A 26,298-nucleotide genomic window follows, 5' to 3' on the forward strand; every position below is an offset into this window, starting at 1 on the left:
CCAATTTGCAAACATAAAAGAGTATACGTTTTTGCACTTGCACTCGCCACAGCCCTGAGCTTCCAGTACAAGCTCACGGCGGAAGAAAAACGAATGAACACATTCCCAAAGAGGAACCTTGATGGGCACACTGCCACAGAATATTGCGCAAGAAGGAGTCTTGATCCAATCAAGCAATGAGGCCTCCGGCGTCTTCTCCATTTCTCAAGGTTTCGGGGCTTGGGAAACTTTTGCTTCTACGAAAGGCCATTGACCTACAATGACGGCCGCAGAAAACGGCAGCTGGAATTTGCAGGTGAATAACCCCAAGCAGGGAGGTTATTGTAGGGACGCGGGTGGCGCTGTGGGTTAAACCACAGAGCCTAGGACTTGCCGATCAGAAGGTCGGTGGTTCAAATCGCCGCAACGGGGTGAGCTCCCTTTGTTTGGTCCCAGCCAACCTAGCAGTTCGAAAGCATGCCAGTGCAAGTAGATAAATAGGTAACGCTCCAGTGGGAAGGTACACAGCGTTTCCATGCGCTGCTCTGGTTTGCCAGAAGCAGCTTAGTCCTGCTGGCCACATGACCTGGAAGCTGTACGCCGGCTCCCTCGGCCAGTAAAGCGAGATGAGCGCTGCAACCCCAGAGTCGTCCACGACTGGACCTAATGGTCAGGGGTCCCTTTACCTTTTTAAGTCCAAGCACACAACATGGATCACAGGTCTAACTTGGCAACTAGTAAGTTAAAGAATAGTCCTGCTGTAGGTATTTCTACAGTGGTACCTTGGTTCTCAAATGCCTTGGTTCCCAAACACCGAAAACCTAAGTGTTCTGGTTTTCGAACGTTTTTCGGAAGCTGAACGTCCGATGTGGCTAACGGCTATTGTTTCCGGGGCGTCTGCACCAATCAGAAGCCGCGCCTTGGTTTTCGAACATTTCGGAAGTCAAATAGACTTCTGGAATGGATTAAGTTTGGTGCTTTTGTTTTTGCTATTTATTTTGCGTTTTTGTTTCTGAGGCTTTTTCGATTCATTTGTTTTTGTGACTGGGTGGAACCCAGTTCAGCTACTGATCGATTGATAGTGTGACTGCGGAAATGGATTACAGGCCCCCATCTAAACAATGATCAGTGCAGGGAAGGGGGGAAAATGCAATCTTAATTTTAATCATCTACAATCCTGTCTTACTTATTTTACAATACAGTACATTGATTATTGCTTTCCTTTTATGGATCAATGGTCTCATTAGATAGTAAAATTCTTGTCAAGTTGCTGTTTTAGGGGTTGTTTTTAAAAGCCTGGAACGGATTAATCCGTTTCGTATTACTTTCTATGGGAAAGCGTGCTTTGGTTTTGGAACATTTTGGTTTTGGAACGGACTTCCAGAACGGATTAAGTTTGAGAACCAAGGTACCACTGTGTGAGATCGGGATCCTCCTGTATGATGGATGTGTATTTTAATGAACTGAATTATCCGCCATTGGGAGAGAGTGTGTGTATGTGAACTTAAAAGGGTTTAGCTTATCTTTTTAGTTGTATGGTTGTAATTCCCGATATTGCTCTCTTGCCCTCTAGTGAGGTAGGAGAGCCGGGGGGAAGAAATCACATCTGGGAACCAATGCACCCCTTAGGTTTAGTCAGTTCTGGATTTTCGTATAAGCTAAACAAGCTATAGCTTACGGCAGTGTTTTTCAACCTTTTTTGGGCAAAGGCACACTTGTTTCATGAAAAAAATCACGAGGCACACCACCATTAGAAAATGTTAAAAAAATTAACTCTGTGCCTATATTGACTATATATAAAGTAATTCTCTTGAATAGGAATCAAATAAACACAAAGAAAGTATTTTATAATTACTTTATTATGAAATAGTAAACAGAAATATGAAAAATTATAAAATACTTTATTTTTAAATCTTTCGAATTTTTCAATTTTTCCCACGGCACACCAGGCAACATCTCGCGGCACACTAGTGTGCCGCGGAACAGTGGTTGAAAAACACTGGCTTAGGGCCCCACTCTCTTGGGGGCCCCAAAAAAAATTAAAGGGGAAAAACTAGATGTACATTTCCAAAATATAAGATAAAAAACAAATAAAATAAAACCTATATCCAGCGACCGTGTTCTGTGTTGTGTAGGCTCTTTGGATGTACGGTATTTTTCGCCCTATAGGATGCACTTTTCCCCCTCCAAAAATGAAGGGGAAATGTGTGTGCGTCCTATGGGGCGAATGCAGGCTTTCGTTGAAGCCTGGAGAGCGAGAGGGGTCGGTGCGCACCGACCCCTCTCGCTCTCCAGGCTTCAGGAAGCTATCCGCAAGCCTTGGGAGCCCGCTTGAGTTCCTGCCAGGCTCCCTAGGCTTGCGGATAGCAGCCTGCATCCTGAAAAAAATAATTCTTTATTCCCCCCCACCCGCAAAACTAGGTGCGGCCTATGGGCCGAAAAATACGGTAAGTCATGGGCCCCCCCTGCTAACCTGCTCCCTAAAATATCACTGGTTTGCTCATTTCTATTTATAGGGTGCTTACATTCTGCATGGACTGGTTGCATTTCAGTTCAATAAAATACATATTTTGTTATGTGCAAATGGCTTTGATACCGATTCGGGCCATAAATTACCATATAGCATATATTCAACACAAAAAGCAGCAACCATTTGTTGTTGACAAAGGACAGCTGGACATATAAAGGGCCCCATTACCTTCAGTAGCTTAGGGCCTCACCAAACCTAAATCTAGCCCTGGTTTCAGATAGTACACGGGTAGACAACTCTACAAAGACCAGGACACAATTTTTCATAGCCCTCTAGCAGTGATGGTGGCTCCTTTGCCGGAAGTAATGTATTGAGCTTTAACTCTGGAAGTGTATATAGAGCAACCTCATCTCCCGAATGCCTTGGAAACTGAACGTCTGGCGCGGCTTCCGATTGGCTGCAGGAAGCTCTAGCAGCCAATCGGAAGCCTCACCTTGGTTCCCGAACCGTTCTGGGAGTCGAGCGGACTCCCAGAATGGGTTACATTCTGGAACCAAGACTCCACTGCACTTGATTTTGACCAAACGAAACCTCCTGGTGTATATTTTGCTGTAGGAGGCTTAGTTTGGTCAGAATCTGACTCGTGCCACAGGGAAGAAGCAGAAAACATACGTCTTTTGGTCAAGCCAGAACAGGACAGCTGGGATTGGAATCAGAAGACAGGAATATTTCTGTTGCTCCATGGTGTGACACTTAAAACGGGGCAGTTGCACGGTATGTTTAGGTCACGAGGACATTAGGAGAGCTGCACTGGATCCGGCCAATGGCCTCCCCAGCCCTGCACCCTGTTCTCACACTGGTCCTCCAGATCCCTGTGCAAAACCCCAAAAGCAGGAGCTGAGCAAAGCAGCCGTCTCCCCAACCACAATTCCCAGGCAACTGGTTTTCAGAAGCAGACTTTGTCCAACCGTGAAGGGTAGAGAATCATAGAATCAAAGAGTTGGAAGAGACCACAAGGGCCATCGAGTCCAACCCCCTGCCAAGCAGGAAACACCATCAGAGCACCCCTGACATATGGTTGTCAAGCCTCTGCTTAAAGACCTCCAAAGAAGGAGACTCCACCACACTCCTTGGCAGCAAATTCCACTGTCAAACAGCTCTTGCTGTCAGGAAGTTCTTCCTAATGTTTAGGTGGAATCTTCTTTCTTGTAGTTGGGATCCATTGCTCCGAGTCCGCTTCTCTGGAGCAGCAGAAAACAACCTTTCTCCCTCCTCTATGTGACATCCTTTTATATATTTGAACATGGCTATCATATCACCCCTTAACCTCCTCTTCTCCAGGCTAAACATGCCCAGCTCCCTTAGCTGTTCCTCATAAGGCATCGTTTCCAGGCCTTTGACCATTTTGGTTGCCCTCCTCTGGACACGTTCCAGTTTGTCAGTGTCCTTCTTGAATTGTGGTGCCCAGAACTGGACACAGTACTCCAGGTGAGGTCTGACCAGAGCGGAATACAGTGGCAGAGAATACAGAGAATAGCCATTTGCCCAACTCGCAGGCTTAGCATATAGAATAAGGGAACAAGAACACCATACGTTTAAAGAAAATTGGAAACCGTTTATTGAGTACATGGGAAATAACTTTGTACGGCTGAAAACGCTGGCAGCATTAAGGTAAATTCAACAGGGTAAACAAGTTTTGATGGATGCAATGATGGAATACTGAATGGTATAGTTTTTGTAAAATACGCAGGGATTTGTGATATGTAAAATGAACCATGGAAATACAGTGGTACCTCGGGCTACCGACACTTCAGGTTACAGACTCCGCTAACCCAGAAATAGTACTGTTAAATAGTGGGTAGACATAGCCTACTCAGAGACGCTGGAGTCGCTCATTAATGATCACCAGTGTCAAAGCAAAGATTCTTCAACATCAACTTCGTTGAACTGGTCATGTTGTGCGGATGCCTGATGATCGTCTTCCAAAGCAACTGCAGTGGTACCTCGGGTTACAGATGCTTCAGGTTACAGACTCCGCTAACCCAGAAATAGTACCTCAGGTTAAAAACTTTGCCTCAGGATGAGAACAGAAATCGTGCTCTGGTGATGCAGCGGCAGTGGGAGGCCCCATTAGCTAAAGTGGTACCTCAGGTTAAGAACGGACCTCCGGAACGAATAAAGTTCTTAACCAGAGGTACCACTGTAGAAGAAGGGAAGTCACTGATAACTTAAGGGTGTAAAAATTTGCGTTTTAAATTGTAAAACAGAAAATTTTACCAAAATTATATACAAAAAAAAAAAAGAGAGAGAGAATAGCCATCCATCATGGCTAGAATATGACTCTAGACTGGATCCAAATTGAGCATATAAACATGAAAAAAGATTATTGGTATTAGTACAGTGGTACCTCTGGTTACGTACTTAATTCATTCCGGAGGTCCGTTCTTAAGCTGAAACTGTTCTTAACCTGAAGCACCACTTTAGCTAATGGGGCCTCCTGCCAGAGTCTGTTACCTGAACCGTATGTAACCTGAAGCGTATGTAACCCGAGGTACCACTGTATTAGTATTTGCTGCATGAATTTAGCTCACAGCTAACAAGTCCTACATCTTGCCCTTTCTCTCCACAGTAGGCTTGTATTTCTTTATGCCATAAGAAAGTGTAGGGAGGGAGATTACGATCATTTATTTGTTCACTTGCTCAGTCCAGGCTGCAAATAATGCCATTCCGATCTGCAGCAAAGCAGAGACTGCTCCGGATTGCTGAAACCTGGAGGCTCCCCGTTCCCTCCTCCTAGTCAAACACAGGTCAACAAAGATGGAAATTTACAGTGTACACAAGAGGGACAGGTTCTCTGTGTGCCCTCTTCCCTCCCACTCTGTGAAACACAGGACAGTCCACCGCACTGAGTCACCGCATTCTTCCACTTCTTCATGGGAAATGTTATCTTTTTTAAGAGCACACCCCGAGCTCAGGGTGTTTCCAGATCAATAAGAACAGCACTGAACAAACTCACGGCGCCCTGTTTCCAAACAGAGCAAGGCACACACATATACACAGAAGCTAATAGCCAAAGCCTCTCGGTTGCTAAAAACATGTCGTAATTCGTAGTGATGGGAGAAAGATAAACTTCATCAGATAAGTCTCAGGAAAGGCTGAGGGAAAGCTTAAAAGTTCTCCCACAACTCCTAAAGTCGGGCTTTGGGTTAGTTTGGTTTTTGAGCAGAGTCTGGGAAACGATGGCTACCTTCCACCAACTGACTTCCTAGATTAAGGTTACCAGATTTTGTTCAATGAATCCGGGGACACTATACCAGGTGGACGGGGTATAAAAAATTGTTGTTTAGTCGTGTCCGACTCTTTGTGACTCCATGGACCAGAGCACGCCAGGCCCTCCTGTCTTCCAGGAGGAGACTCTGGAGAGTCCCATGGACTGCAAGAAGATCAAACCTCTCCATTCTGAAGGAAATCAGCCCTGAGAGCTCACTGGAAGGACAGATCCTGAAGCTGAGGCTCCAAGACTTTGGCCACCTCATGAGAAGAGAAGACTCCATGGAAAAGACCCTGATGTTGGAAAAGATGGAGGGCACAAGGAGAAGGGGACGACAGAGGACGAGATGGCTGGACAGTGTTCTCGAAGCTACAAACATGAGTTTGACCAAACTGCGGGAGGCAGTGGAAGACAGGAGTGCTTGGCATGCTCTGGTCCAGGGGGTCACAAAGAGTCGGAGACGACTAAAAGACTAAACAACAACAACAACAACAGCAAGTACTTCTTTCTGCAGTGTGTATTTAAGCTACGGAACTTGCTTCCATGAGAGACAGCGGTGGCTTGATGGCGACGCTCTGCCTCCATGGTCAGTCATGCTTTTGGGTACCAGTTTCTAGAAGCCACAGGGGGACAGAATGCTCTTGTGTTCCGGTCATGCTTTCAGACTTCCCAGAGGAATCATCAATCCCTCTGAGGAGAGGATGCTGAACTAGATGGGCCATTGGCCTGATCCAGCAGTCTCTTCTTGTGTTCTAGATTAGACCTCATGCTCAAGATCTGAGCCCTGGAGCTATGAAAGGAAACTGAGACACAATCGCCATCTTCAAATATCTCAAGGGTTGTCATATGGAAGATGGAGCAAGCTTGTTTTCTCCTGCTCTACAGGTGGCTCTTGATGCACTAACTCCAGCCTCAGTCCACCCCTTGTGAAAGTCTCCAACACATTTGAATGGTCTTTTCCTGACAATCCTCTTCTGCAATTACCTCTTGAGGCTTTCCCTCCTTATGGATTGTCTCAATGATGGCTTTCTGAACAACTGTCAGCTCAGCAGCCTTCCCCATGATTGTGCTTCCTACTGAACCAGACTGAGAGACCATTTAAAGGCTCAGGAACCCATTGCAGGTGTTCTGGATTGAATAGCTACTGCACCTTCTCACAATATTCAAATTTTCTGAGATTGTTAATTTGGGGTTTTCATCAGCTGTACGCCATGATCATCACAATCCTAACAAACAAAGGGTTGACATATCTCGGTTTGCATGTCATGGGTCTATCTCATATATTAGTTTCAACTTTTAAGTTGAATTACTGAAATAAATGAACTTTTCCACGATATTCTAATTTTTCGAGTTTCACCTGTAGAGGCTATGACCTGAACCAATGGGTTCAAGTTATAAAGAAGGAGATCCCACCTCAACTTTCTGACAGCGAGAGGAACAGACTCCCTCAGGAAGTGGTGGACTCTCCTTCCTTGGAGGTTCTGAAGTTGAGGTTGGACGGCCATCTGTGCTGGATGTATGACCTGACATTCCAGCATTGCAGGGGGTTGGACTAGATGACCCTTGGGTACTTCCAACTCTACAGTTCTAGGATTAAGACGGAGAACTTTCACAAGGTAAAGTGGGATGGGCTGGCTGGAGCTGGTGGAAACCGTAGTCCAAAACATCTTGAGGACACCAGGTTGGCAAGGGCTGGCACGGGTTTTCCCCTCACCCAGCAAGAACAAAACTTGAAAAGGAGCAGGTACAGTTGTACCTTGGTTCTTGAATGCCTTAGTCCTCACATGTTTTAGCTCCTGCAAACCCAGAAGTAAGCTTCCCCATTTGCGAACGTTTTTCAGAAGCCGAACATCTGACGCGGCTTCCGCTTGGCTGCAGGAAGTGCCTACAGCCAATCAGAAGCTGCACCTTGGTTTTCGAACCGTTTCGGAAGACGAATGGACTCCCAGAACGGAGTAAGTTCGAGAACCAAGTGTTATGGAAATTACGGGAGGGGCCACATCTTTAAAGTTGTTAAATGTTACAGATATTATGCATAAATGTATCCTTTCGACTTGGCTGCTCAGGGAAGTTACCTAGCTTTAACAATCATACAAAATCAACTCCTTTGCCAGTTTCCTCCATGTATGCACACTGTCTACCCCAGGAAGTGCCCAGAGGTGACAATTGCTGAGCTGTTTGTTAGCCAAGGAAAGTCTAATCCCATCACCAGACTTGCCAAGGGGTCCAGACATGCAAAGGAAGTTCTCTTGTACTTTTGGGTGGTGTGACTTCAGAGGTGTTTGCCTATGCTAATCTTATACCTGGGTCTTGCCCTGCCATGTCTGCTTATGCTAATCTTGTACCAAGGACTTGTCTGGACATGTTTGCCAAGGTTAAACCAGTATAACCCCTGTCTACCCCTCCCCTTTTGTGACACGTCAGTGATGTAGCAATGATGCTGTACGAACTGTATTCTGGGATATGGTGGGAAAGTTTTAAAAGTCTTTGTCACCCCATCCTCGGGGTTCAAAATTCCTCTTTGAACCTGTTGCGCAATAAACTTTGGTCTACAGCTATTTGCTCCGGTTGGTGGCTGGACTCCTTCCTTTATTCCGCAGGGACCCATGGGCTCTGCCCGACCAGCTGGGTGACTGACCAGCCTTGCACCTAGATTTTTCCATAACACAAGGTACCACTCTACAAAATCAGCAACCCCATGGGCTGCTGCAGGACTCCCCAGCCTATATCAGATCCCTAAATTGCATGACAAAACACACGTTTTCAAGAAGGGAGAGGATTTTGTGTCGTATCCAAACTGGATCGTTGCGTTTGGGCCAGTGATGCAGGAAAGCTAGGCTGATTCTCAGTATCCTCACCCTAATCTGACTTTTCCCTCTTTTAAACAATGGCTGTCTAGACCACGGGCTTCTAAAATTGGCACCTATTCCACAGGACAGAAGTGCCGTGTTCATATTTTCTGCATAACTGGTCGAAATTGCCCACTGAACCTTTCCATGCCACACCCAGCCGCTGAATCGCTGTGCTGGGAACAAGCTCGCCTGGGGATTTAAGCCTGTTACGTTTCTGTGTTTAGCCATAAAAAGAAAAGCAGCAAACCATCATTTTACTGGTCCTGTGAAAGTATCACTAGCCAGCTCAGGAGCTAAGCCTGCCACACCCAAGAGGTGATGTTTTTGGAGAGTGGCAACGTGAGAAAATTGTTTGGCAAAGGTGTTGGGCATCCCAGAGGTGTTTGCTCCTCTGAATGGTTCAATAATGTATTGACATTGGACAATTTTTTTTTTTAAAACATCCTGGCCAAAGGTAGTATGTTCAGTTTAAAGGAACTTTCTGCCATAGAGGTCAGTCCGTTTGGCTGTGGCAGAAAAAGCCACAACCTGGGAACACTGGGGTAACTCTTGTAAATAAAAGGGTGCACTTTAATTAACCTCATGGTTGTCTAGACTTCCTGATGAGCTATACTCAGTATTAGAAACTCAACTTCGTTGGACTGGGTCATGGTCATTCGGATATCTGATTATCGTCTTCCAAAGCAACTACTCTATCGTCTTCCAAAGCAACTACAATGGTACCTCAGGTTAAGTACCTAATTCGTTCTGGAGGTCCGTTCTTAACCTGAAACTGTTCTTAACCTGAAGCACCACTTTAGCTAATGGTGCCGCCTGCTGCTGCGCCGCTGCCACACAATTTCTGTTCTCATCCTGAAGCAAAGTTCTTAACCCAAGGTACTATTTCTGGGTTAGCGGAGTGTGTAACCTGAAGCGTATTTAACCTGAAGCGTCTGTAACCCGAGGTACCACTGTACTCAAAGCAACTTAAAAATGGAAAGTGTAATGCTATTGGTCAACAAAAGAGGTTTAAAGACTCTCTCAACGCAAATCTTAAAAAATGTAGTATGAACACTGACAACTGGGAAACACAGGTCTGCGAGCGCTCCAGTTGGAGAACAGCCTTTACCAAAGGTGTCATGGGCTTTGAAGACGCTCGAACTCAGGACAAAAGGGAGAAACGTGCTAAGAGGAAGGCACGCTTGGCAAACCCTCACCGTGATCAACTCCCGCCCGGAAACCTATGTCCCCACTGTGGAAGGACGTGTCTATCCAGAATTGGCCTCCACAGTCACTTATGGACTCATTGTTAAAACCGTGTTTATGGAAGACAATCTTACTCGGCTACGAGGGATCGCCAAAGAAGAAGAAGACAAGCTAAACAGCTCCTTAAGCCAGGGTTGCAGTGGCCAAAACAGTATGCCTAGTTGCCATTTTGGGACAAGACGGCTCAAAAGTCGTATTTTTCAATAAGATTTTTTGGTTCCTGAAATTCGTTCTGATTGTGTAGATAAAATATCAAGGATAGAATGCTACAGGGTGTGTTTTTAGTGTGTGAAAACAGACAAGATCCAAGGATCCCCAGGCATGCACCTCCAGATGGTGGAGACATCAGGCGCCATCCGGGCACCTGGGGGTCTTCACTCGGTTGCAAGTGGCCGATAGCCTGGTGCAACATGCGCCTTGCAAATGTCAAATGCTGGCTATGCCTATTGGTGCATACTACTTTTCCATAACAGTTATTTTTAGATATACAGTCATACCTAGGGTTACAGATGCTACAAGTTGCGTTTTTTCAGGTTATGGACCCACCGAAACCCGGAAATACTGGAACAGGTTACTTCCGGGTTTCGGGGGTTGCGCATGCACAGAAGCACCGAATTGCGTGTGCGCAGACGCACCGCCGCAGGTTGCGAACACTACAGGTTGCGAATGTGCATCCCGCACGGATCACACTCGCAACCCGACCGTCCACTGTATAGCGAAGAGTTGTTGTTGCTTAAATGAATCTGATTTTTAAAACACCAGTTAATTATATTAAGTGCCCCTCTACAACACACACACAGGTTCGTATTTGTCCACACTGCGGGGTTATTTTAGAGTACACATACAGGATCTCTTCAAACTGACTCAAGAAGCCCTCTCTCTAGTTCAGGCTTCCTTCCTGCATCAGAGATTGAACTACTGGGGACGGGTGGGGGAGAATATTTGTCTTGAAGTCAAGCGTTTTTAAAAAACAGCACTATGGGTCACATACTGTATTTTATTATTGTGGAAGGAGATGAATATTTATGACTCTGGCAACCGCAAAGCACAGACATTTAATTCCAACCTTGCAAGAGCACAGTAACTGCCAGCTCTTGCTTCTAGAAAGTTCTTGCCATCTAAAGCAGGGGTGGGCAACGTAAGGCCCAGGGGTCGAATCCGGCCCAATCGCCTTCTAAATCCGGCTCGCGGACAGTCCAGGAATCAGCGTGTTTTTACATGAGTAGAATGTGTCCTTTTATTTAAAATGCATCTCTGGGATATTTGTGGGGCCTGCCTGGTGTTTTTACATGAGTAATCATAATAATAATTTATTATTTATACCCCGCCCATCTGGCTGAGTTTCCCCAGCCACTCTGGGCAGCTCCCAATCGAGTGTTAAAAAGAATACAGAAGAATTGTCCTTTTATTTAAAGTGCATCTCTGGGTTATTTGTGGGGCATAGGAATTCGTTCCCGTCCCGCCCCCCAAAAAATATATAGTCCGGCCCCCCACAAGGTCTGAGGGACGGTGGACTGGCCCACGGCTGAAAAAGGTTGCTGACCCCTGATCTAAAGCTACTCTGGTTTGTGCAAGGGGTCCCAGGAGGTCACTGGTGTGGCACACATGGGTGCCAACGTTTCCACCAACCGCACATAGTGCCCGTGAAATGTCTCAGGAAGTTATCACCTCAAGAATGACAGGATTGTGGAGTTGGAAGGGACCCCTACGGCCATCTAGTCTAGCCCCCTGCACTGCAGCCATCCCAGCTAGATCATGTATGACAGGGGGCAATGTGACCTCTGCGTTTAAAAACCTCCAAGGAAGGGACTGTTACGATCAGAGATTCTTAGAAGACTGGAGTAAATATACGAACAATCTGAAAAGTAATTGTGATGAACAGATTACGCTAGTACGCCTGCAAGAAGTTTTGTAAGGTGGGTTATTTGAAATACTGCAGGAAAGACTATGAAAAGAATTATTAGTTAAGGATTGTTAAGTTGTGGGTTGACATAGCAGCAGGCACAGCGATTTCTTCAAGTAGCTCTTTATTTTGTAGCTGGAATAGAACTGACTGCAAACAGCTCAGCCGGCCTGCTTTTATAGGCAGCCGGCTGTCAACATTGTAACAACCACAGCCCAGAGTTCCCGCCTAAAATAACTGCTGCGGACCTGAGTGAAAACTATCTACAGACCTGAGTGAAAACTATATACAGTATCCCCCTGTTGGCCCAGGGTGAAACTACACTACATAACACCCCTCCCCACCGAGATAAGGTGTTAGTTACAATCGTAATGGTTTCCTTATATACAGCACTACGCGTAATGGTTCAATTAGGCACAAAAGCATATCGGTTACATTTCCCATACTTAGACCAACAGTGATACATGTCCAACAACATAGTCCTTTAAATAAGTTGGGCGCTTGGAAACTCTGCCAGACCGCCGGGGACTGGTAGCCAAGTCCGGAGGGCCACACAGTTCTTGCTGAGGCTGTGGTGCGACCCTAGGTGGCGTTGGAACCAACTCCCCTGGATCCGCTGCTGTGGGTGGAGCCTCCGCAAGTGGAGTGGTCTGAGTCTGTTCTGAAGCGGCTTGGTTCGGCTCCACGCTGGCAGTTTGCGAGGGAGGTGTAGGTGGGGCCTCGCCATCTGTACGTGTCTCTTCTGGAGCTGCAAGCGCAGTTGGGGGCACCTCGGTAGTGTCCAAGTTTCCAACCCTGCGCCTAAGCTGGTCTATGTGCCGTCGCCACAAGCGTCCATCTTCGAGTGCCACCTGGTACGAGCGAGGTCCAGTGACTCCCACTACTGTGGCTGGCACCCAAGGAATGTCCCCCACATAGTTCCGGGCAAAGACCTGGTTTCCTGGGACAAATGACCGTGGCGCGTTGGCACAGCCTGGGGGTTCAGCCACGGCAAAGTCCGGGTGTAGCCGGTCGAGCGGTGACCTGAGGCGGCGGCCCATAAGCAGTTCAGCAGGACTCCTCCCTGTGGCCGCATGAGGGGTGATGTGTTGCACGAACAAGTATTCGGCGACCCGCTCATGCCAGTCTCCCCGGTCCAGGCGCGCCAGTGCCTCTTTTGCCGAGCGCACCATTCTTTCCGCTTGCCCGTTGCTGGATGGATGAAAGGGTGCCGTTAGGGCATGGCGGATGCCCAGTCCCAAAAGATACCGCTCAAAGGTGCCTGACGTGAACTGCGGTCCGTTGTCAGAGACAAGGACATCAGGACACCCATGCGTTGCAAACAGGCCTCGCAGCACCCGGATGACAGCTTCGGTAGTGGTGGAGGGCATCAGGGCGACCTCCAGCCATTTGGAATAGGCGTCCACCACTACCATAAAGGTCCGGCCGTGAAAGGGGCCAGCCAGATCGATGTGCACCCTCGACCAGGGTGTCTTTGGCGTCTCCCAGGTGTGTCCCTTAGCTGCCGGTGGTGCAGGCCTCGACTCTTGGCACGCTTGACAGGCGGACACCCAGGCAGTGATGGCATCGTCCATATTAGGCCACCAGACGTAACACCGAGCCAATGCCTTCATTTTGACAATTCCCGGGTGGCCAACGTGCAGAGCCTCCAGGACGCGCTGACGGAGTCCCTGGGGAATCACGACGCGGTCTCCCCACAGCAGACAGCCGCGATGAGCTGAGAGTTCATGTTGTCTGGTTGCGAAGGGCTGGAACTCCGATGCAAAAGGCCCTTGTGGCCACCCCCTCCACACCCAGTTGAGCACCCGGCTGATGGTGCGATCCTGGGCAGACGCGGAGGCCACAGTGGTAGCTGATACAGGCGCTGCCGGAAGATCCTCAATCAGAAGGAGCGATGAAGCTGGAGCCGGGTCTTCCACAAATGCTGGAAGAGGGCAACGGCTGAGGGCGTCGGCATGGCCCATCGATTTCCCCGGGCGATGGATGAGCCGGTAGTGGTAGGCAGCCAGGAAAACAGTCCATCGCAGCATGCGTGGCGAGAGGACCGGTGGAGTTGGACGATCACCGGCGAGGAGGCCCAGGAGTGGCTTGTGGTCAGTGATGAGGTCAAAAGTCCTGCCATAGAGGTATTCATGGAACCTCTTCACTCCAGCCACAAGTGCCAATGCCTCCTTGTCGAGCTGGCTGTAATTCCGTTCCGTCGGAGATAGTGTCCTGGAAAAGTAGGCGAGCGGTGCTTCTCTTCCATCTGGAAAACGGTGACTAAGGACAGCACCGATGCCAAAAGGTGAGGCGTCGCAGGCAAGGACCAGCGGCCTGGATTCACTGTACTGTACCAGCACACTGTCTGAAGAAAGGAGAGCCTTGACCGCGTTGAAGGCCGCTGTCTCCCGATGACCCCAGGCCCAAGGTGACTTAGTGCTAAGGAGTCGGTGAAGAGGCTCAGCCACTGTGGCTTTGTGGGGCAGGAACATGTTATAAAAGTTCAGCAGCCCCAGGAATGCCTGCAACTCCGTTTTGTTCTTTGGGGTGGGGGCCTGCTGGATAGCGCGGATCTTGGATGTGGTTGGGTGAAGGCCGGAGGCATCGATAAGATAGCCCAGGAACTCTACCTGTGGAACGGCGATCTGGCACTTCTCCCTCTTTACCTTGAGCCCGGCCTCTTGGAACCTGGTCAGCACGGCACGGAGGCGCTCGAACAGCTGCTGGTGTGAGTCTGCAGACACCAAGACGTCATCAAAATATGGTACCACGCCCGGAAGCCCTTGCAGGAGACGCTCCATAAGGCTTTGGAAGATTCCAGGAGCCACACTCACCCCGAACTGCAACCGGCGGCAACGGAATGCCCCCCGGTGGGTGACGATCGTCTGGGCTTCAGCAGTGGCATCATCAACTGGCAGTTGTTGATATGCTTGGGCAAGGTCCAGCTTAGCGAAGACCTTACCCTCACCCAGGGAATGCAGCAGGTGTTGGACAACAGGAACCGGATAAGCGTGCTGCTGAAGTGCCTTGTTGATCGTGCACTTGTAGTCAGCGCAGATTCTCACCGACCCATCTGGCTTGACAGGCGTGACGATGGGGGTTTCCCACTTGGCGTGGTCAACCGGCTCCAAAACTCCTTGGGCAATCAGTTTGTCCAGTTGTTCGTCCACCTTAGCCTTGAGAGCAAAGGGAACCCGGCGTGGCTTTAGCTTGATGGGGGCGACTTGTGGATCAAGGCTAAAGGAGATGGGCGTACCTGTATATTGCCCCAAGGTGCCGTCAAAAACCTCGGCAAAGTCTTTGACCAGACCCTCAGTCTCTGCGTTAGAGATGCAGTTGATGCCGGTGACTTCCAGGCCGAGGGCATCAAACCAGTCTAGCCCTAGGAGGCTTGGCCGCTGACCTTCGACCACCACCAACCGGAGCAGGCCCGAAAAATCCTTGAAGGCGATCCGGAACCGGCCAACGCCTACCACGGGAATGTCGTTTCCCTGGTAGTCTCTCAGGTGTACGCGGTGGGAGTTGAGTTGCCTCTTGGACACTCTGGGTACCAGTCTTTTGATGGTGCTCCATGACACGATGGACAGGGCAGACCCGGTGTCGATCTCCATGTCACATGGAGCTCCTTCAATGAGCACCGTGACGTTCAGCTTGCGTCGCGTAGGCGAGTCGGTTTGGCCAATTGTGGTTCCAGACGGGCAGTGGCAGTTGGTGAGAGCGAAACAACTTTCCTTGGCAGACTGGAGTGAAGACTTGGACTTGCGAGTCGATGAAGGGGGGGTGTCAGACGGAGCCGATCGGCAGACCTTAGCGATGTGGCCCCTTCTGGAACACTTCCTACAGATGGCGTCTCTGAATCGACACTTGGCACGGGAATGGTTGCCTCCGCAGCCGGCACATTCCGGTTGGCCCTTGGACTTCTGTTGGAACTTCCTGCGCTCCCGCTTTGTCTGGTGCACGTCATCGTCTTCACTGGAGGATGCCTCATCACTGCTGGCCTCTTCATGATGCACCGGAACTGGCTCCCTAGCAAGACGCGGGCTGCTGGACTTGCGGATCTCCTGGGCGGAGCGTTCAGCAGCTTCTGAGGCCACAGCCTCCTCAATGGCTTTCTGTAGCGTGAGGTCTGGCTTGGCTAGGAGACGCCGTTGCAGATGGATGTCCCGGACCCCGCAGACGATTCGATCCATCAGGGCATCGTCTAAGTCTCGGAACTCACAGTGCATTGCAGCCTGTCGCAGGGCGGTGGTGTAGTTGTTGATTGACTCCCCCTCTGCCTGGTTCCGGTGGTAGAACGCATGGCGGGCAGCAATCTTGGACGGCTTTGGTGCATAGTGGTTGCGGAGCTTCTCTTGGATCGTGTCCCATGGTGTTGCCTGGACTGCTTCAGGCGCAACCAATGCTCGGGCCGTCTCAAACACCTCAGGCCCACAGAGGCTGAGGAATAGGCCCCGCTTCCGATCCTTTGATACTGCTGTCAGCTCGTTGGCTTGGAGGTAGCAGTCGAACCGAGCGAGGTAGGAGTCCCATGATTCAGAGGCTGGCGCAAACGGCAGTAGAGGCACAAGTGAAGCCATGATTCCGATGCCGGCGTGAAGGGCGATGGATGGAAGACAGTGCTCTAGCCAGAACAGTCAGCTCTGAATTGGTTCTGCCCAGTGATTTCGCTCAGTGATTTCGCTCTGTGATTCAGCTCAGTTCAGAGGCTGGCCGCATCTGGCTGTGCTCTGATGTCCATCCATCCCATCCTCGTCGCCAGTGTTAAGTTGTGGGTTGACATAGCAGCAGGCACAGCGATTTCTTCAAGTAGCTCTTTATTTTGTAGCTGGAATAGAACTGACTGCAAACAGCTCAGCCGGCCTGCTTTTATAGGCAGCCGGCTGTCAACATTGTAACAACCACAGCCCAGAGTTCCCGCCTAAAATAACTGCTGCGGACCTGAGTGAAAACTATCTACAGACCTGAGTGAAAACTATATACAGTATCCCCCTGTTGGCCCAGGGTGAAACTACACTACATAACAAGGATAATAAAATGTAATATAGAAATTAAGAAATGCAGAGTAAGTGATAAAGAATGGAAAATCATCAGAGGTATTGATGGAAGTCTAAAATATTGTATAAGAAGAGAAGATATGTTGTATGACTGTTGGAACTGATATGTTAAAAAATCATTATATATATATATATATATATATATATATATATATATATATATATATATTTAGAAAAGGAAAGGACTGTTTGCATTTCCTTCTTGCATTGCCTTGGCTTCTCCTACATTCAACACAATCCCTTTTCATCGGATGCCAGAATTGGACACCCAATGTCTCTTCCCATCTGAACAGAGGTAAAATAATAATAATAACAATAAAAATTCAGAAAGCTTGAGCGTTAAGAGGCAGAATAGTTTTTTCTAATAACCACTTCCGGCACAGCAAAGTTGCTAAGCGCATAATAAATCCATGAAATCGCCAGCTTTTCCACCTTGGCGCAGTGAGGTTGCCGCTTTTGAGGGCCAAGAAGCACATCCGCAAAGGGGCGAAATTGTCGTGGACACCACACACAGAGAGCCCGCGATGAATTGGCTACAAATGAATGTGACTTTCACATGCAAATTCAGCAAAGGAGGGGACTCGGGGGCCACCGCCCTAAAAAGTGCTGATCTGAATTTATTTCTCTCCCCGCCCCACCCCCGCCATGCCACCAAGATAACTATACGGCACATGCCAGTGTTTTGTGAATTAAAATCAGAAGCTGAAAGACTTCTGGGAGAAGATTTATAATGAACTGAAAAAAATGTTGAAATATACATTTATTAAGAAACCAGAGGCCTTTCTTCTGGGAATAATAGGTTTGGAATTGCCCAAGAAAGATGTTAAATTATTTTTGTATGCCACAACGGCCGCCCGAATATTACTTGCTAAAAATTGGAAAACACAAGAACTACCAACAGTGGAAGATTGGCAGATGAGGGTGATGGACTTTTCGGAGCTAGCTGACCTGAATCCACGACCAGAAAGAAGAGGAGTTGCAAGAGGACTGGAGGAAATTCAAGGACTATTTGAACAAATATTGTAATATTAAAAATTAGAAATTACTTGAAGGAAACAAATAGGCCTAGGATTAAACTAAGTTATAATTAAATAAATGGGATTTAGAATGTTAAGAAAAGTGAATAAGATAATTGGAAATTCTTTTAGTTTAATAATGATGTTGGAAAGATGTTACTTTCAATTACAAGGAAACTCAGAAGGGAGGGATTTGAGGAAGTCAACCAAGATGTTTAAAAGGTTGGATTTGTGAAGAATTACGTTTGTTGTTATTGTTTATCTGTTTAATGTTCCCTCCCCCCCCCCATTTTCTTTCTCTTTTTCTATTTCCGTGTATCATTTTGCTTTGTGCTTTGTTTTATCATTGTGGAAAATCTAATAAAAAGTTATTTAAAATAAAAATAAAAATCAGGAGGTGCACTCAAGGGAAGATGGGAGGAAGCGTGCGCAGAACAGCAACTCATACAGAGATCCAGCTCCGAGAGGCGGAATTCCACAGTCGCTCCCAACACAGAGCGAGACATTGGCACAATTGCCTGAACTCATAAGCAACTCACTGGAAGCAGGTTTGCAAGAGATCTCCCAGGAGCCTATAATTAAATTCCCGTCTCACGACACCCTAGGGGCTCTGTCTAAGTGACATATGTGCAGCAGGATACAGGAATAAGTCTCATCTCTATTCTCAGACCCCCAGATCTATACACACAACACACACACACATACCAGAGATGGGAACCTCAGGTTTGGGCGATTGCGATGCTGTCTACTGGACCCAAGCCAAGAGTCGCATCAATTGCTTTGCCCAGTTTCGCCTCCTGACGTGTGCCCTCCCCACTCGAAGATTCCCTACCAGCAGTGTTAGAAATTAGCCAGGCGCCAGGCGCGTTTTGCTACTGGCATGGGTTCAGTGCTGGATTTACGTATAAGCTAAACAAGCTATAGTTTAGGGCCCCACTCTCTAGCGGGCCCCAAAAAAATTAAAGGAAAAACAACAACTGGATGTACGTTTCCAAAATATAAGATAAAAAGCAAATAAAATTAAACCTAGTGTTTGTCTTGTGCAGGCTCCTATGATGTAATGCATGGGCCCCGCCTGCCAGCGCCTGCTCCCTAAAATATCACTGGTTTGCTCCTTTCTATATATAGGGTGCCTCCATTTTGCATGGACTGGTTGCATGGCAACATCTGCAAATGGCTTGAGATACCTATTAGGTCCGTAAATTACCATATGGCATATATTCAATGCAAAAAAAAAAGTGACAATTTGTTGTTGACAAACGACAGCTGGACATATAAAGGGCCCCGTTACCTTCAGTAGCTTAGGGCCTCATCAAAGCTAAATCTGGCCCTGCATGGGTTCAATTGCGACGATGTGGAGATTTCTGGGCACCAGGCTAGTGACCCCAGTTTATAAACTTCTGCCTTAGTCCATACAGTGGTACCTCGGGTTAAGAACTTAATTCGTTCCGGAGGTCCGTTCTTAACCTGAAACTGTTCTTAACCTGAAGCACCACTTTAGCTAATGGGGCCTCCCGCTGCTGACGTGCTGCCGGAGCACGATTGCTGTTCTCATACTGAAGCAAAGTTCTTAACCTGAAGCACTATTTCTGGGTTAACGGAGTCTGTAACCTGAAGCGTATGTAACCTGAAGCGTTTGTAACCCGAGATACCACTGTAGTTAATAGCATTTCCATTTCCACTGTGTGTATCTCTCCTTCTTGCACACTGGGACAAGCGAGCTCTTGTAAGAGCAAGCTGCAGTCAAGCAATGCAGCTGGGATCATAGAATTGTAGGATTGTAGCGTTGGAAGGGACCCCGAGTCCAGGCATCCCCAAACTCAGCCCTCCAGCTGTTTTGGGTCTACAATTCCCATCATGCCTGACCACTGCTCCTGTTAGCTAGGGATGATGGGAGTTGTAGTCCCAAAACATCTGAAGGGCCAAGTTTGCCCATGCTTGATCTAGTCCAAGCCCTGACGAATAGACATTCCGTTAGGGTGATTGCAACCTTGATTTCAGGTGCTGTTTGCTACCATGCTTATATAACTGAGTTACTAACACTGCCTACAAGGGGGTGCAGCCCTGGTACAGGGGATTGGTTCCCCACTCTGCTCTAGGGGTTATACAATGAGGTCTCCCCTCCTCACTTCCTCTCTGATCCCTTTAACCAAAGATGCCACTGGAGACTAGAGTCTCTCTGTTATCGAAACAAGTTGGGCTGAATACATAGCTGTCAACTTACAGATTTGAAAATAAGGGACCAGCAGCCTCGAAAATAAGGGATCAGCAGCCTTGAAAATAAGGGATTTTCCAAGCACAGGTATGTTCAACTTCTGAGCCCCTCCGAGCCAAAAGCAGAAAGCCCAGCCAGCAGCCAAACGAAGCCTCAAGCAGTGGTTCCCACAGCGCAGTAACCCAGCAAAGGGGATGCAGCAAGGAAAACCACCATCACCTCTCCGCTGGGAAGCGCTGAGCAAAGGCGAGTCCCCAGGCAACGCAGAGCCAATTTGATCGGCACAAGGCATGCAAGCTCCACCCCCCCAGTCGTTCTTAGACTCCTTATTGGGTGAGCAACGCAGCCAAGCAACACAGTTGGAGCCTCCCTCCTCCCTGGCCGGCAGGGAGGGAGGGAGAGGAGCTGCTTCCTTTGAAACCCGGGAAATTTAAGGGGCATCATCAATAAGGGACAGCAGCGGGACACGGCGCTGGGATAAGGGACTTTCCCGCCAAATAAGGGACGGTTGACAGCTATGGCTGAATAATATTTTGCACACCGTAGACTTTCTTCCTTTTGGGGTTCCACACTGGGTCCTTTCCTCCCCCCCAAAAAAATCCAGGCAAGGAAACCTTTCACGAACTGGATGTTGTTACCGTCTTACTGCTGACCACAAAGGCTCTTAGCAATTACTCTGCGGTGATCAGGGTGGATAAAAATCAATGATTAAAAAAAATAAATCAGATTTTTTAAAAATTTAAATCCGATTTTTAAAAATTTAAATCCGATTTTTAAAATAAAATGCTTTTGGAGGAAATATCTTCCTAAAGATAGTTTTCTATTTAAGTTACATTATAGTCCAAAGGCTATTCATCAGGAAATAAGGATTTGTTTTAAGTTTTTCATGTGTGCTAAAACTCAGTCTAAGTTTTGTGGGTTTTTTAAAATGTTTAACCACATCAGTTAACAAACATGGATACATATGCTATAATGTTATTGTTTCAGTTAAATAAATTGTTTAAATTGCTATTAAGGAAAAGATTGTTTTTCTCCTTCCAGCAGAAAAGTTGTCCAAACGTAAACAGTTAACTTCTTAAACCTCACAACAATTTCATAATTATCTGTCCCTATGCATTTCTAACAGTATAACCAAATCAGTAATTTTTGATATAACTGTAAAAGCTACCGTATTTTTCGCACCATAGGGCGCACCGGACCATAGGGCGCACCCATTTTTTGGGGGGGGAAATAAAGGGGAAAAAATTATTTCCCCCCCCCCAGGCGCGGGGCTGGGGCGGGGGAAGCTCGAGCTTCCCCCGACCCCAGCCCGCAAACAGGCAGCTCTCTGCAAGCCGTGGGAGCACTCCCGCTGCTTGTGGAGAGGTCCGCGAAGCCTGGGCGCGCTGAGCTCAGCACGCGCAGGCTTCGGCATGCTGGCAACTCTCCGCAAGGAGCCGGAGCGCTCCGGCTCCTTGCGGAGAGGTCCGCGAAGCCTGGGCGCGCTGAGCTCAGCGCGCGCAGGCTTCGGCATGCTGGCAACTCTCCGCAAGGAGCCGGAGCGCTCCGGCTCCTTGCGGAGAGGTCCGCGAAGCCTGGGCGCGCTGAGCTCAGCGCGCGCAGGCTTCGCCATGCTGGCAACTCTCCGCAAGGAGCCGGAGCGCTCCGGCTCCTTGCGGAGAGGTCCGCGAAGCCTGGGCGCGCTGAGCTCAGCGCGCGCAGGCTTCGGCATGCTGGCAACTCTCCGCAAGGGGCCGGAGCGCTCCGGCTCCTTGCGGAGAGGTCCGCGAAGCCTGGGCGCGCTGAGCTCAGCGCGCGCAGGCTTCGCCATGCTGGCAACTCTCCGCAAGGGGCCGGAGCGCTCCGGCTCCTTGCGGAGAGGTCCGCGAAGCCTGGGCGCGCTGAGCTCAGCGCGCGCAGGCTTCGCCATGCTGGCAACTCTCCGCAAGGAGCCGGAGCGCTCCGGCTCCTTGCGGAGAGGTCCGCGAAGCCTGGAGAGCGTGAGGGGTCGGTGCGCACCGACCCCTCTCACTCTCCAGGCTTCAGCGAAAGCCTGCATTCGCACCATAGGACGCACACACATTTCCCCTTCATTTTTGGAGGGGAAAAAGTGCGTCCTATGGTGCGAAAAATACGGTACTTTATTCCAAAAATGAAACCATCATCTGGCTGTAAATATTCAGATTACACTAGCAAGAATGAGTCTTTCTGTAAAAAGAAATCATTTAAATCAAGTCTTACTGATTTAAATCGATTCTATTTAAATCAAATCCACCCTGGCGGCGAGGAATGCATTCTGCCAGTGCTCAGAGGCACATTCATCTATTCTAACTTCATGTCCTCCAGCAATAAAATTGCATGTCAGGGCTGACCCACAGACACACCCATCAGCCAAGATATTGAATATTCCTCAACTGGGGTGGGGGTGGGGAATCAGATCAGCAGCGAAGTGAAATCCATTTAATTTGCAATGGATTTTGCGCATGTTTCCTCCCTTGATGCATCATCAAGCAATGACTTGCATGTACCAACATCCAGTCTGCATCCAGTCTGCATTTAATGGGAAGACTGGAGAATGCCAAGCTACCAAAATAGAGAGAGCGGCTTAGGGCTGCATACGCCACTTATATTTAAAGCAAGAGCCAAGAATCTTGGGAACTGTAGTTTGCACCCGCACAGCGCTACAGTTCCCAGCACCCTCAAGGCACGACTGTTCCCAGCATTTTCTGGGGGGAAGCCATGAAAGGCAAATGTGTTTCAAAACTGCTTTGAATGTATCCAGAGCGCACACAAGCCAGGAATGCAGATTGCCTGCTTGCTTCGGAAAGAAGAAAAAATTCTGGATAGTATCAAGTCATGTGAAAGGACAGGAAGTGGTTTGGTGGGTTTTCAGAGGAAAACCCCTGAGGAAAGCTTTGAGATGGGCAAAAGAGAACGAAAGCAGAGAACTGATAATGTTTGGAACAGAGAAACTGCAAAATCCCTGTTAAGTAGGATAAGGTAAAGGTAAAGGAACCCCTGACCATTAGGTCCAGTCGTGGCCGACTCTGGGGTTGCGGCACTCATCTCGCTTTACTGGCCGAGGGAGCCGGCGTACAGTTTCCGGGTCATGTGGCCAGCAGGACCAAGCCGCTTCTGGCGAACCAGAGCAGCGCGCGGAAACGCCGTTTACCTTCCCACCGGAGCGGCACCTATTTATCTACTTGCACTTTGACGTGCTTTCAAATTGCTAGGTTGGCAGGAGCTGGGACCAAACAACGAGCTCACCCCGTCGCGGGGATTCGAACCACCGACCTTCTGATAGGCAAGCCCTAAGCTCTGTGGTTTAACCCATAGCGCCACCCGCGTCTCTCCTGTTAAGTAGGATGCCGTGCCGTAAATGAGGATGCTTAATTTCTTAAAGAGAGTCACACCCTTTGCTCAGGAGGAGATTCTTCCACAAGCCAGACATAATCTAGTCTAAAATCACCAGTTTGGGAGTGGAGGGGGAGAGAATAACTCTATATATGCCTTTTATTATTTAGGAGAGAACCCTGCTTTTGTTTTTTTAACTCCCAGGGCTCTCTTTTGAGACACAATCCCTTTATCACAAGGACTAGAAACCTGACTTCCAGGACCTGCACAGAGTACAGTAGGAAACACTGGGATAGATATAAGATATATGTTCAAAAATACAGTAAAGGTTCTCTATCTATGCTGGCATTTGATTGACGTTGGAGAGAAATCGAATTGAAAAACAAGATTAAGGGTGCTATTTGATACACGAATGTCATAGATAAGATGCAAAGAAATATATAACAATATGAGTACATTCATCTGTAAAAAAAGGATTCTACAACGTAATTGATAGGAAGTCTATAGTGTTGGTATATATATGATCTGGGAACAGTTTTGTGTTTTTCTTTTTAGATATATAAATTTTGTATATAAACTTTGTATACATGTTGGAAGTTATGCTATAAATAAGATATGCAATGTAATAAGAGAATGTACTGTACACAGATGTAACATAAGATGGTTAATAAACTGGTTTTTTTAAAAAAAGGAAACACTGGTCTGTGGATTAAACGCATGGGAGGAATTTATTAAATAGGGAGGGCTGTGACTTAATACTGCAGGCATTGATTCAATCTTCTCTGCTGCCTTGCAGTTATTTTACTATCAAAACACACTCTTTAGAGACCCACATGCCCTGTAGCTTCTAACAAAAGTAGGCTCATAATTGCCTACGACAACAATTTGGTTCACATATTCGTAAGCAAGTGCTGTTTCCTGCCCCCCAACAAAAAAAAACACCCCAATTTTTCTTTGCATGCAGATGCAAAGGGGTTGTGCTAGATGCCCACTGGTGTCCCTTCCAACTCTACAATTCTAAGGCAAGCGAACAAGCTAGACCTTTTCTGACTTTCTTTTTCCTTTCTCCTCCTGTGAAGAGGCTGCACCCTAATGTTGTGTTTTAATCTTGTTTTTAATCAACTTGTTTTTATTATTGGTTGTTAGCCACCCTGAGCCTGGTCTTGGCTGGGGAGAGAGGGGTATAAATAAAATTTATTATTATTATTATTATTATTATTATTATTATTATTATTATTATTAGCAGAAACAGCTTCCAGGATATGGGTTTATCATTTAGGATACATCTTCATCTGGCGAAGCACCATGTTAAAAAGGTAAAGGGACCCCTGACCATTAGGTCCAGTCATGGCCGACTTTGGGGTTGTGGCGCTCATCTCGCTTTATTGGCTGAGGGAGCCAGCGTACAGCTTCCAGGTCATGTGGCCAGCAGGACTAAGCCGCTTCTGGAAAACCAGAGCAGTGCATGGAAACGCCGTTTACCTTCCCGCCGGAGAGGTACCTATTTATCTACTTGCACTTTGATGTGCTTTCAAATTGCTAGGTTGGCAGGAGGAGGGACCGAGCAATGGGAGCTCACCCCATCGCGGGATTCGAACCGCCGACCTTCTGATCGGCAAGTCCTAGGCTCTGTGGTTTAACCCACAGCGTATAAAAGGTGTTTTTAAAAAATGCTTTTGAACGAAAAGGAACGTGATGTTGATTGGGGGACAGAGGACAGTGGCAGGTGGGCTCAACCTGAACACCTGGAGACAATTGTTACATAACGCGCGGCATCCAGACGATACAGGACTTTCTCTGCCCAGGAGGAAGCCAAATCGACCCCCTGGAAACTCACTGCAATTCAGGGAAGCACAGAGCGTGTAGAAGACCTCAGAGTTTGAAAGGCCGGGAGGGGAAAGCTATCTAAAACGAAGCAGGTTTCCAAAATCGCAGGTTTGTGTGTGGTTTTTGCGCGTGCACAAACGCACAGCAGCGCAAAGAGGTCTCAGGATCCCGGTTGCAAGCCTTCTGCTCTTCCTCCTGCAAGGAGAGCTTGCTCGAGAGTAAAGCCCCACTGGACCCAGCAGAACTTCCTTCCAGGTAGATGGATTCCTCTTACCGATTGCTGACCGCCTTCCAATCAATCAATCAATCAATCAATCAATCACAAGGCAAGCATGCACCAATATCCTAGTCACAAGACTTTAAAGCAAAAAAGGAAGGATGTTTTGTTATTTTTGGCAAGGAAGTCTCTCCATTTCTTCCCTCATCAGCCCGACATCTGCATCCTCCCCGCTTTTCAAAGAACGGAAAACGAAAGGCGAATGCGTCTCCGCGAACCCCGCGCTTTTCCCATTCGTTTTGTCTGCGTGTGCGCGCATACACACATGCAAGATGCGTGCAGATGCAGGAGATTTTCTGCGGGTCCAGAGGGGGAAGAGAGAGCAGCTTTTTCTCCCTCCCTCGAGTCCCATGGCATTGACATGGGGAAGTGGGGAGCTTCTGCAAAGCTCACACACACCGCATGCACAAGAGGGAAACCGGATTCACTCCGGATCCACCCTACCCTGCCCGCTTTGCCTTACCTTCCTCCCAGGAAAGGCAGCTCCTGCAGAATCTGGTCTCTTTTCTCCTGAGCTCCCCTCTCTCCAAGACTTTGCTTGCCCGGGGCGGGGCTTCGGGAGGCAATGGGCGGGGCATGGGGAGGGGGAGGGGCTGCATTCGGCGCATGCGCCTGGCGCACGGCAGCTGCTGTGCGTGGGAACGTTTCCATTCACAGAATTCGTTCATTCAGTCCTTTGCTCGGGGGAAAGTAACAAAGTGGGGTTTTTGACTTAGGCACGTGCAAGACCGGGTCGCCGAGGGACTCTTAAGGGTACGCTCCTTCCACGAGCTGCTTTTACTCGCGAGTAAGCCCTGCTTAGATCCCGAGGATTTCATGTAGCAATATTGCCACCTTCCACGGAACGGATTGCATTGAATTCTTCCGCGGAATT

The 26,298-nt window shown here is 48.1% G+C and overlaps 1 protein-coding gene across 1 annotated transcript in view; it reads right to left on the minus strand.

Annotated features, from left to right (window-relative positions):
- The window catches only part of CAPN5 (calpain 5), a 96,284-nt gene extending 70,293 nt beyond the window's left edge, over positions 1-25,991 (minus strand). The window contains exon 1 of the mRNA XM_081909845.1: positions 25,888-25,991. The gene's annotated coding sequence lies outside the window, so the exon portion shown is untranslated. The remainder of the gene's footprint in view (positions 1-25,887) is intronic.
- Positions 25,992-26,298: the final 307 nt, after the last annotated feature.

The sequence above is a fragment of the Podarcis melisellensis genome (assembly GCF_964234715.1).
Source record: "Podarcis melisellensis genome assembly, chromosome: 4".
In the NCBI taxonomy this organism is placed as follows: Eukaryota; Metazoa; Chordata; class Lepidosauria; order Squamata; family Lacertidae; genus Podarcis; species Podarcis melisellensis.